Here is a 13399-nt window from a genome sequence, read left to right on the forward strand (position 1 = left end):
AGCAGCGAACAACGAGCAGCTGAGGAATAGGCAGATCCAACTCTCTGGAAACCAGGTTGAGTAACAGTGTTGATCACACACTTGACATTGATCTGGCTTATTTCTGCACTGAGCAACAATACAGAGTACCCATTTAATTTCAAATGTGGTTCCAAGGAACTAAGAGTAACAGAGTAAACCACAATGTGAAGTTATGCATTGCCGTGTAGACTTACCAAAAAGGGAAGAAAGCCATTTGTTTTATTAGCCTTCTTTTTTTCGATTTGTGGATGAAAAAAAATCACTCTGTACTATGCATTTACTGACTACAAATTCTTGTTACTTGTCCATAATTTGAATATTCATCACATTTAATTATGAAGCAAAATGACCTACTTATTCATGGTTTCATTTTTCTCTTCCAAAAATTTTCTGTGAAATGTGTTATTTAATTGCTCAAAATGAAAAGCAATGCTAAATAAAATACTTTCAAATATCTCAGGTTCAATAAGTAGATGATGAAGTCTACATATTCTAGTGGCACTACAAAAACCTCAAAAAAAAAAAAAAAAGAAGAATTCAGTGAAATGTTTTAAATCTTTAAAGTTCCTTATGGAAAAATTCTTATTGCTTTTAAAAATTGCAACTATCATTCTGCAATATCCCAGTCTGTAAAATGGCATATAAATCTAAGTTAGCATAAACATAGGATCAGTCATAGACGCAAACAAAATTGTACACTAAGCATGAGGTATAGACCTATTTTCTCCAGATATGGAGTATCAAATGTATATATATTTACTTGGTGAAATTGTTTTGCTTCACAAACAGTTCTCTTTTTGAAAACTAAAACCTGTGCTGTTTACTCCACAACAACATGCATTATATTTTTCTTCTTTTCAAAAGCTATAAATTTTTGATGTTTTTGTTCAGTAATTTCACATAGGACACTCAGTGCTCAAACTGATGGATACCAAGATGCCTATTTAACTGGTATTATAAGTGATACAACCTGAAACAATTTCAAGTCACACCAAACTAATGTATAAAGGCTATGCCTCTAACTCCAAGTAGATGAGTCAGTTGTATACATTAATGTCCACCTTGTGTTTTTTCAGCTGCTTGATGTTTATGCTATACAGAAGCTTCCAGTATTGATGGTAAATCATATGAAGCTAGATTGATACGCATGCACCCTTCCATATTCTTTTTATAAGTAAACATTATCAGAAATACAAAGTTAATGATACAAATTCATTACAATATACAATTGCTGGGCATTCCTTTCACTTCAGTTGAGCAACTGAGAAAATTGGAAAGGAAGGAGCATACAGAATATGCATATATACACATCATCAGGCTGAATCTACACAAAAATCTGTAAAGAGATACAATGAAAAAATATGTTACACTCAAGTTACTCAAGTCAATCTGTACCACATAGCAGTCTTCACAAACAAAGCTAGAGTTTCATAGTAACAATAAGAAAATAACCTGTCAATTGCTAGTTAAATAGTAAATGAATGGAGGTAGAATTAATTTCTAGGAAAGTGATAACATTGAAAATAGGAACATATAATAATTTCTGGAATTTTGAAGAATTAATGTAAAATTCTTAGGAATAAATTACTTATGCATTGTAATCAGAATCAGCTATGTGTGTGTGACATAAGAACACTTTAAGTCTATTAACCTGTGTAGTTAGGGATATACATACACATTGAGTATGGTGTAGAATACCCATTGATGCCACTTACCAATATCAGTGCAGCCTTAGGGTAGTTATTTAGATTAAGTATTCCTTTGTTGTCCCACATCTAATAAAATATCATAATCATACCCTCTCCTTGAAAATGTCACTTGTGAAGCATTCCATCATCAGTTTTGGCACACATGTGTATAATGCCTAACAACTCCACATTTAGTGGTAAGGCAATAAATGAACAAAGATATGTGCAAATATTTTGATACAAAATAATCATCATAATGGCATAATAGTAAATGTATTACTGAATCAAAATATATCAGTATTATATCAGTCAAATTGTGATAAAATATATGTAGTATGATAAATTTTATTAAAATTGAAATAGATTCATCTAGACAGTAAATTTTGACGTATAAAACACAATGAAAAATCACATATATCTGAGTATTTATACCATTTTTATATTATGCAGCAATTTTCAAAGTGTAGTGAAACAAGAGTATTCTTTGTAAGAGAAGGTTAATTTAAAATACTTCAAAACTTTCCCCAATAATATCACATAGATGCAAACATAACAAATATTTCAAGAAGTAAAGCTGTTTTATATGTAATTGGTATATATCTAAAACTACATGGTACTTCTAAAGAAGGAAGTACCTGCTACAGTGAGATTCCTTTGCTTTGAATGTAACAAATTTTATAGATATTTTCTGTAGCATTGACTCGAAATAATATTGATGAATTATTAAATGATTATTTTACGATTTAAAGCAGTAACAGTACTCTCGCTTACCCTAAGGCAGAAATTTAGAAATACTGAAGTCTAAGAAGACCTATATCATGTAGCTTATACTCCTCATAATAATGCCTTTTTCTTTTCTTGGCAGACTCTAAGAGTCTTTGAGATTTTCAAAATATTTTGAGTTTTTAAAAATTATATATAGATATGTATCTTTGACAATTAACTCCTGACTTTCTGTTGCATTCTGTTAAATAGAAACTATTACTTTTCCAGAAATAGTTCCATTGGCCATAGAAAATGTTGTGTTACATGCATTTATTAATCTACTTATCTATTCCTAGGATAAACTGAAAGTCAATTAATGTTCCATGTAGTTAAAGTGCATGAAATAATCACCATTGATAGGGAGGAAAACAACATATCTGAATGTCATTAGCAAGTAATAAAAGATGTCTCCGTGATCAGACACCTTCCATCAAGTCCTCTGACCTGAGATTGTTTCTTGAGACCCATATGGAAGAAGTAAACTTACTCTGTGCGTTTCTCTCAGACCTACACATACAAGCTTTGGCATATTATCTCGATAAATTAAAAGTAAATATGAAAAATGCTTTATAAAAAGAGGTGGGAACTTGCAGAATAGATGTTTCTGTTGCTGAGAGAACATGCTATTCTTGCAGAGTACTCCAGTTTGATTCTTAGCACACTTTGGGCAACTCACAAAGACTCTGAATTACAACTCCAGAGCCTATTATAATGGATTCCAGACATTTTGGGCACCTGTACACACACACTCACACACAGACACACACACACACACACACACACACACACCTCAAGAAACACATCTTTTATAAAGGGGATTGTTTTCTAAGAAAATAAAAACATGTCCTAACATACATGTAATAAAATGAACCAGCATGCCATGTCAGAGAGTACAAGGCCAACTCTTTGATTATTTATGCTGAACTGTTGTTGAAATATAAAAAAAAATTACAAAATTAGTTCATGAATGGGTAAAATTAAAGTGTTTGAAAGATGCCATCAGCAATTGCTATGGAATCTTCAGATTGAGACCCTGTCTACAGATAAGACTGCTTTTTCTAGAGTTTCATTGAAGTGGGATTGGATGAAACCTATAGAAGAGGGGGATAAAATACAGCCAAACACATTCATACTGATTAAAAAAAATGATTCTGCTAAAGGTGCAGGTAATAGGTGTACTTTTAATGAAATTTAAACTTTCTCCTGAATACTTTATCCCAGAATGTACCCCTATCCCAAAAATCAAGTTTAACATTTTATCAATGCTCAGTGCTGAGAAAGTTTAGCGTTTAGCATCTTAGAGTTATCAAGTACCTGAAAGCCTATGTCAGGCATGGTTATTGACAGCCCAGTCTCCATTCCAGTTCATCCAATGGGGCAATGAGATTTTGTTGTATTCTTATTCTGTACAGCTGAAAGATTGTGCAGCATTGAAGCAGACAAAGAACCTTCTCTGTTCTAATCAATGTATTTCATCTTTCATTTGTATTTTATGTTTTCCTGTCTTTCTGGAATAGGTTTATAGTTCTCTAACAAAACATAAAAACAAAAAAAGGCAAGAAGCCTCAAACTGATTGTATAACTTCTGGGACTTAGTCCTAGGAATTGCATACTAATATAGTGAATGTGTTCCCAAACTCTAACTTCCAGAGGGTCAAGCGGGCAAGATATCAACTTATTCTTCATTTGCTTAATAAAAAAAAAAAAACACACATCAGGGCATCTTTACACATCTTTTAATGGTCATCACTGAATAATTATGTACAAGTTCAAGTACACACTTTTCTTCATTTGGACACACATCTGGAAGAGCCCAGTTCTGGATTAAATGTTTATTTTCATAATTAAATATTAATAAGCTGCCTCTATTTTCATGTTTTTTAAAGATGGATAACAATATCATGAGTGTTTTCTTGTAACCACCTATACTAGCTTTCAAAACTCAGACCTCAGATGCTAAAGAATCTGCAGATACTGCATATATAATTTATTTCACTGTGTAGATTAACAAAAATACCAGCCAGTCCCCTCAATCACCAACACATTTGTAAAGATTCATTCTTAAATTTAGTATTTTAATGTGAGAAGTCTGAAATAAAGGTTATTGATATAAAAGTGAGCTCTACTTTCTTCTGTTATATTTATTACTAATTTTTGTCAATTCATGTAACATGAAAACATGTAAATATTGTACAGTAGCACCAGACATGACTACTCAGACACGGAGTTAAACCAATAAAAAATTCTTATTTTTCAGGCAGCCATTGCAGCAGGTACTCTGGACCTCAAGGTAGCCTTGAGTCTCTCTGGGGCAGGGATTCAAGACAAGGTTTTGATGTTTAGCTCTGGCTATCCTGGAACTCATTCTGCAGATCAGGCTGGCCTCAACATTACAGAGATCTACCTTCCTCTGCCTCATGAGTTCTGTGATTGCACTTTTAAGCACAAATTCATATTCAGGGTAGATACAACCACAATTGGCAAGTAAAGTTAGTCAGAAGTGGAACAACAGAAGCCAAAAAGCAAGGTAAGTACCTGTAGGAACTTCCCCAAAACTAAGAATCTTGATGGTTTAGGCCTTTATTTTGCTTTTGGTAGGTGTTGCTATTTATATGCTGAATTCCAAAATCTAAATCATTGTGTCAATTGTGACAAGGTCTGGGGACCTTCTAAAGTCTAGAGGCCTGTTACAGTAACAAAGTAACTATTGGGTATAACCAATGACAGAAAGCAAAAGTAATGAACCCATCAATTAGCAGCAATTTCTCTCTGTTATGTAATTACTGCATTTAAAAAAATGTTAACAACACAAATTTCTCTTTTTCTATGTCACATACCTGACCTTGAATTATTTACTTACATGCAGTATCTTATTTTTCATTTGACAATGAACTAATAGGATAGGGTAGACTATAGGAATGAGGCAGCATACCAAAAAGCAATGAGACCACTAGATGTGCCAATAAGTGTTCCTCAGTCCACTTTATTTCTCCCCTTTTCATAGCAACACTTTTCCCTTCACTAAACACATATGATTGGGTGAGATATTCACTTTGTCCGCTTCTGTGGCACTAACCACTCCCATTGGTGGTAGAGACAGGTGCAGAAGTGACTTGGGGTACAAAGTCTAAGGAGGAGCCCAGGAGCGCTCTCTTGCTGTTGGGATATCGACAGGGGAGGACCCGGAGGTGTTCATCTGTTTATGTTGTATGTTATTTCTCCCTGAATAAACATCTATTGGGCCTATTTGTTTCTCCTTATCCTTATTTAACAAAGATATCTGGTGTCAGAAGTGGGATCAGGATTTTCATAGGACCTGGTTTCATCCAGGCAGCAGACACTATTCCCTTCCTCCACCATCACTCCCTGAACAGGCAGACACAGTGCAAGCTTGTGAGACATTGTGTCTGCCCTACACCTTTATCTCCATCATGGCCCTGAGACCACTGCTCATCTCCTGCCTATTCCCTCACATTGCATTTGCACAGAATAGAAATTCTTCCCCCCAGTAACCTGTCCTTATACTTAAATTTTGAAGTCAAAGCATTTTTAAAATATATAAATTAATTTGATCCAGCAACATTTCTTTTAATAGCTGTTGTTATTTCCTCAGCAGTCCAACAATACAAAGACAATATAATACAGTTCAGGACCCAGCTTCTCTCTGTGCTTTCAATCTTTACATGGCTTTTTTATTACTCTATTACTTTTACTTATATTTTTTCATTTTTTGAGACCGGATTTCCTCTGTGTAACTTTATATGTCCTGGAATTCACTCTGCATACCAGGTTTACTTTGAAATCACAGAGATCTGCTTGCCTCTGTCTCCAGAGTGCTGGAATTAAAGGCATGTGTCACCACACCCAGCTCCTCTTTGTCTTTTAAAAACCATTTTATTCCTTTTCTCTCCCAAGCCTACATATATTTTAGAACACATAGTAAACCTGTATTGTTTTTGCTTAATGTGAATCTGTCTTTACTGTAAATCTTTATCTTGTTCTGGCCAGGAGTCTTTCATCTGCTAAACAACATTGCTAAAATGGAAGCCACAGCTGTGTTAGCCACGGTCTATCAAAGATCGTGGCGGGTACTTTTACTGCCAGAACTGAGAACTGTGCTTACCGCCTTGGTCTACACTGCATCCAGTAGATTGCCAATACTAGTACACACCATTCAGTTGCAAGCGGAGCTCTTGAAACACAATGTGGTTTGTTTGTTATTTTTTTTTTTTTTTTTTTTTTTTTTTGCTGTTTTGCTGCTTATGCTGACTCAGGAAATCTCCCTTAAAGGAGTGGCACAAATATCTGCTTGTCTCTAGCAAACAGAATCCAACTGGAAAAATGTTCTTACCAAGAATTTTTACTTGTCTGTTTGTTATTTTGTTTCTAAAATCCTCTTTTAAGCTTTTGTTATTTTTTTAAGTGGAATTTGTTACAAGTAGGTTTTTCCTGCTGATCAGTTCTCACCACCATGCCAGCCCCAACTAACACACAGAGAGAGACTCTGGATTTGATATAAATGCTGTTAGCCAGGTACTATCATTTCTTATTGGCTAGCTCTGTCTTAAATATTAACCCATTTCTATTAATATAAGTATTTCTACGTGGTCTCATCTTACCGGACAGAAGGCCTGGCATACTGCTCTCTCTAGTCTCTCCATGCTGACTCCTCCTTACTACTTCCTCGAATCCTCCTTGTCTCCTAAGCCTGCCTATCTTCCTTTCCTATTGGCCAACATTGCCTTATTCATTAACCAGTATGAGTAACATATTTACAGAATAACATCTCCTATCAATGACATCAAGGACTAATATCTGAAATTAACAAAGAATTGCAAAGATCAAACAAGAAAACAATCTGCCCTCCAACAAAGAAGCTAATGCAATGCACAAAACTTCTCAGAAGAACTACAAATAGCTAATAAGACTTTTTAGAAGTTTTCAACATCTCTAGACACTAGGGAAACTCAGATCAAAACCCTTAATGATTAATTCTCATTCTAGTCACAATGACTACCATCTATAAATGTGAAAACAAATGTAAGAAAAGAAGAAACCTTAGTCACTTCTGGTGGCTATGTAAACTTGCTCAGGCATTATACTGCATGGATATCAGTAAGGAGGGCTGATCAAAAATATAAAATTACTATATGACTCAGCTACACCATTCCTGGAATCTGTAATTACTCCATGCCTTAACAAAGAAATACTTCCGCTGGATGTTTATTGCTTCTTTACACAAAATAGCAAATAAATGGAGCATATCTATATCTATCAGCTGATGAGAGGGTAATGAGAATATGGTATGTATACATAATGGAATTGCATTCAGCTATAAAATAAACTTTAGCAAGAAGTTTTACAGTAAAATGAATGATCTCAAAATATAATATTTATGTGGCTAAAACTCTATAAGACAAAAACTGGAAGGTCTTTCTTACATGTAGATTCCCAGTGTAAGTATATCTACACACACCCACACATATATAGAACAATTGTTAATACAGTCTAAAAGGTAAAGAAAAGTAAAATGAGGATGAAAAGGCAAGTGTGACAAGAAAGCAGAAAGGACACTGGGAAGTTACAAGGTGTTTGTGTGGATTAAGAAGAAAGGGAAATGAGGTACAGGACAATCTACTAAAAACTTCTCAAAATGACATTTTGCTATATTATATTTTGCACGTTTATGAAAAGAATAAAGATAAATTTTAGAAATGATATTCCATTGATCACATAGAGTTTCAAATGATAATTATTGATTATTATGCCAAATAATGTATGATTGCATTAGTTTAACTTTCATCTTGTTCTATTTTCCATAAACTTAATTTGGTTTATTAGAAATGCTTCTGCACACTTTACAGATTTGTAATCACTTAATATAGACTTGGTTCACCATTTCTCATACACATCACTTATAGAGTAATTATCATCTCACTACATGAAGAATACTCTGTAAGAATCATCGTTTTTCAAAAAAAATTGTAATATATCCTAGCAGAAACATTAATTGTTGCTGAGACTGTAGGGTAATAGGATAGTCAATTAAAAGGTCACTTTCCTACTCTCATCCTTTATTTACATGAGCCATCTTTAGTGGATGTGAAGAAAACTATGAATGAACATCCCTTCAGTGCCCATTTATACCAAAAAACAACAAATCAAAACAAAACAAAACAAAAAAATGATTATGGTCTCCCTTAGAGGGAATTAAATAAAATAACTCTTTTAAGCCCATTTTATTTTATAATTTTTTTTCTTATTTGCTATTTTGCACAGGGTCTTACTGCAAAGCTTTGCCTGGTCTGGTATTTTCTATGAAATGGAGGATAGCTCAAACTCATGGCAGACTTCCAACCTGAGTCATCTAAGTACTGGAAGTATATGTTGAATTTACTATGCCCAGATTATTGTGTATGTCTTTTAAGATCAAATTATATGATTTTAGTGCAATTAACTGCTTATTTACAAGAAATCTGAACTTTTCCTTTAATGCTAAGTATCACGTGAATTAATTTTCAGCACTATTTATTTCTAATAATGAAACTAAGTAAGTTCTGTCACTTTAAGTTGCTTGTATCGAATGGTTTCCACTAGAAACTCAAACACATGTTAAAGCTACCTAGTGGATTCTTCTAAGAGCAATGATTAGACCACAATTGTCTCACTTGACATTTAAAGGCCTTCACGACCTTGTTGGTGCCACTTATTTTCCTTGGTACAATTGCATTCAAGTATATATGTTATGCCTTTTTAAATGCATTGTCTATATCCATAAATACACTTTCCTCCTTCCTCATCCTTCCTTTCTATATCAAGTGATAATGTTTCCAGATGCAAATGTTATGTCTTTATTGGAGCATTATCTTTCCTGTATGTCCCATCTTCACATTCTTTACATCCCATCTTCCATAAGATGTCTTAAAACTTATGTGCTTCTCCCTTCCCTAAGCATGCATTATTTGATTAACAGATACCATGCATCTCACAGTGATAACTTCATCACCTCCAGTGTATCAGTAATACAGTGAATACTGTGTATTTACTCTAGCTTATCATATGTGCAGTTTGAATAAAATTTAGTGACTGTATATGCAAGATACTTGAGCATTTTTATTTTAAATGGAATTAACTTTACTATGCAAATTTCAGAGAAGATATGGTTTGAACAACCAGAATATTGACAAATTGGACCCTTTAAGTATTTATTTAAAAACAATGATATCATTTTGGAGGAATATCCTAAAATTATTGCTAAATCCCATTTTAGTATTTATTTCAGCTTTAATGTCCCTAGGTTAGCAATTTACACTCTATAATTCCCTAGGTTATTAAGTTTAAAAAATACCATCAAATAAGCATGTCCATGAGAGTGGCAGTATCAGAGACAACTTGAATTTATGTACAGTCTGTAGTTTAATGGTTGGGCATAAGTAGTGGAAAGATTAGTCTTGGCTCGTTCCTCCTCATCTACAGCCTTTAGGTTCCTGGACAGGAAGCTTCTCCTGGTTTAACTTCAGCTATGTCACCAATAAAATGGGCAGAAAAGTTCCTACCTCAGAAAGTATGTGAAAATGACTCAATATTTACATCTAGTTATACGAAGTGTTTTCCACTTTTTAAAGATCTTCCCCACAATTTCCTATAATAAAAGCATCAATATAACAAAAATATCCCCAATGGTAACCTCTCAGTATAATTGTATTTCAGACAGTGGTGTATGATTACTTGTTTTTACTTTATGGTTTCTTAAACTTAAGTTAGAAAGTTGTATTTTCTGAAATTAAGTAGGGAATATAAGCAACACTGTTTATGATATAATTTATTCCTATATATACTGGCCCTTTTCCTGCTTTCTGGCAGTTAATTGTTTCCTAACAAGTTGGGAGGGAGCTATAGGATAGGAGAAGCAACTTCTCTAAATCTATTATTCAAGTAGCATCCTACAATGCATACCAGATGCAAACTAATGAAGTACATGGTTATATAAATCTAGAGATTAATATAAGAATATTTTTATCATAGATGTAATGGCAAGCTGAGTTTTTCCAATTATATCCAAAATGCTGACAAACCAATTCTGTTACCTCATACATCCCATTAGATAGATTTGTGGTTGACTGAATACCATGGAGCATCTTCATGAGATTTAAGAAATATACCTTAAATTAATGGCTCTATCCACAATCTATTGTAGAATGTCTTCAGGAATGGTAATTATTTTTATGTGCATGTATTTGGAAAATGATGCTATAAATTAACTCAGACCAAACAATTACTAAACAGAGGAAAAGATGAAACTATTTCTTATTAGGATTGTGATATATAAAAATTAAATGAGGTTCTAATCACTTACCAGCACCAACAGAATTAAAGTAACTTCTGTCAATAGAACATAAATCAAACCCTTTGTGTACAGAAAAATATGCTTTTAGTAGTATTTTATTTTTTGTATCCTGATAGTGTCCTTTAAATCTTCCAGTGTCTTTAGATAGTTTTCTTTTTGGTGCTAGATTTTTGCATTTTTGTGAATTTCATAATTGTTTATTTCTACTATAGAGCTAATGAACAATCAATTTACACCCATATTTGAGTAAAATAGAGAAATTCTATATATCAAACAAAGAGTCTTCTTTAGCATTAGTTTCTTTTTTCTATTTCTGGTCCTCTTTCCTTCTTTCCCTTTCTCCTACTTGACCTGTAATTGTCTCTGTCTATCTTGTTTCTAAAACAATCATTAATACAATCTGAAATCAAGAGATATTCATTTGTTTTAGGAAATTGACAGACATGGAAAGAGAAATAAAGGATATAATTGACTCAATGATTAGATTCAGTTATACATAGTATTAGTCTTAAGGTTGAGATAAGAACTGCCCATGTCAGAAAGTTACAGAAAATAGATATTCTATGACAGGTAAAACAGAGTTTCCTTTTAGTCATTAATTCATAACCATTTTATGTTTGCTAGTATTTTGTGATCTTGACTTAAGCTAGAATCATCTGAGAGTAAGGAACCTCAATTAAGGAAATGTCTATGTAAGACAAGGGTTTAACAAGCCTGTAGGACATTTTCTTAATTAGTGATTTTAGTGATTGCTGTAAGAGGGCCCAGCCCATTGCAGATGGTACCATTTCTGGTCATGTGTTCCTGGTTTGTAGGTAGAGCCAACCAGGTCCCATATTACCATACAGAGACTTATTATTAATTATAAATGTTTGGTCGATAGCTCAGTTTGTCATTAAATTAACATATATTTCTTATCTATACCCTACCACATGACTTGATGTTTTTCTCAACAAGTTCATCTCTTGCTTCCTCTGATTCTTCTCAGAACTCCTGAGACTCCTTCTCTTCTTTGTGATCTCTTACTGTCTGCCCGTACCATGTAGCCTCTATCTGTCCAGCTATTGGCAAGCCCCCTTCTTTATTAAACCAATAACAGTGACATATAATTACAGTGTAAAGGAATATTCCACACTGTTTTCTGTAAGAAATTATGTTGAGTGAGCCATGAGGACCAGTCTTCCATTTCTTCTGTATTACTTCCTTCCCCCAGGTTACTGTCTAGTTTTACTCCCTGCTGTGGCTTTCCTAGGTGAAGTGGATTCAGGATATCTTAACCAAATATACAATATCCTCCCTAAGTTACTTTCCATCATAGTAATGATGAATGTAAGATAGAACTCAACTATGTTTCATTACGGCATATGTACAAGAACAATAAACTACAATTTAATTTTTAATGCATTAAATTAAATGCAATAAACTATGGAACATTTTAAAATGATGAGATTGAAAGTATTTATCCTCTATGATAGTAGATAAGTTATTCATCAACCTCATTATCATGGAAGGACATTTAAGGTAGCCTTTCCACTGTTGCTAAGATTGTTAGTTGGGGTCATCCTTGTAGGTCTCTGGATATTTCTCTAGAGTCAGTTTTCTCTTCAAACCTACATGGCTCCCTATATTATGGTGTATCTCTCTCTCTCTCTCTCTCTCTCTCTCTCTCTCTCTCTTTCTCTTCCTCTCATCTATTCCTCCCATGCCTAAATATTCCTAGTCCCACATGCTTTCCTCTTCTCTCCTTCCCTTTCTCCTAGCTCTCTATCCACTCACTTTCCCCCCTCCCCACTCTCAATATGCTCAGAGATCTTGTTATTTTCTCCTTCCTTTTCTGAGGGACCTTATATGAATCTCTTAGGTTCCTCCTTGCTCTATGTCTAAAATCCATATATGAGTGAATACATACCATGTTCCTCTTTTTGTGACTGGGTTATCTCATTCAGGATGGTTTCTTCAAGTTCCATCCATTTGCCTTTGAGTTTCAAGATTCCATTGTTTGTTTTTCTGCTGAGTAGTATTCCTTTGAGTAAATGTGCCACATCTTCTTTATCTGTTCTTCAGTTGAGGGGCATCACAGTTGCTTGCAGGTTCTTACTATTACAAATAATGCTGCTATGAACATAGTTGAACAGATGTGTTTGTTGCATGAATGTGGATCATTTGGGTATAGGCCTAGGAGGGGGATTGCCGGGTCCTGTGGTAGACTGAGGAACCACCATACTGATTTTCAAAATGGCTGTACAAGTTTGCACTCCCACCAGCACTCCACATCCTCTCCAGCATAAGTTGTTGTTGGTATTTCTAGCAGGAGTAAGATGTTGTTTTGATTTGCATTTCCCTGATATCTAAGGATGTTGAGCACTTTCTTAAAGCCCTCCTCTAATAGCTGATGGAAACAGTAGCAGACACCCACAGCTAAACACTGAGCTGAACTGAAATCCAGATCAGAGAGGAAGGAATGATGAGAAAATGGGGAGAAGACCAGGGTACAGAAACCCACAGAGTAGCTGACCTGAACAAGGGGGAGCTCATGTACCTCCAGACTCATAGCTGGGAAACCAGCATTATATCGACT

Source organism: Phodopus roborovskii, unplaced genomic scaffold (assembly GCF_943737965.1).
Source record: "Phodopus roborovskii unplaced genomic scaffold, PHOROB, whole genome shotgun sequence".
In the NCBI taxonomy this organism is placed as follows: domain Eukaryota; kingdom Metazoa; phylum Chordata; class Mammalia; order Rodentia; family Cricetidae; genus Phodopus; species Phodopus roborovskii.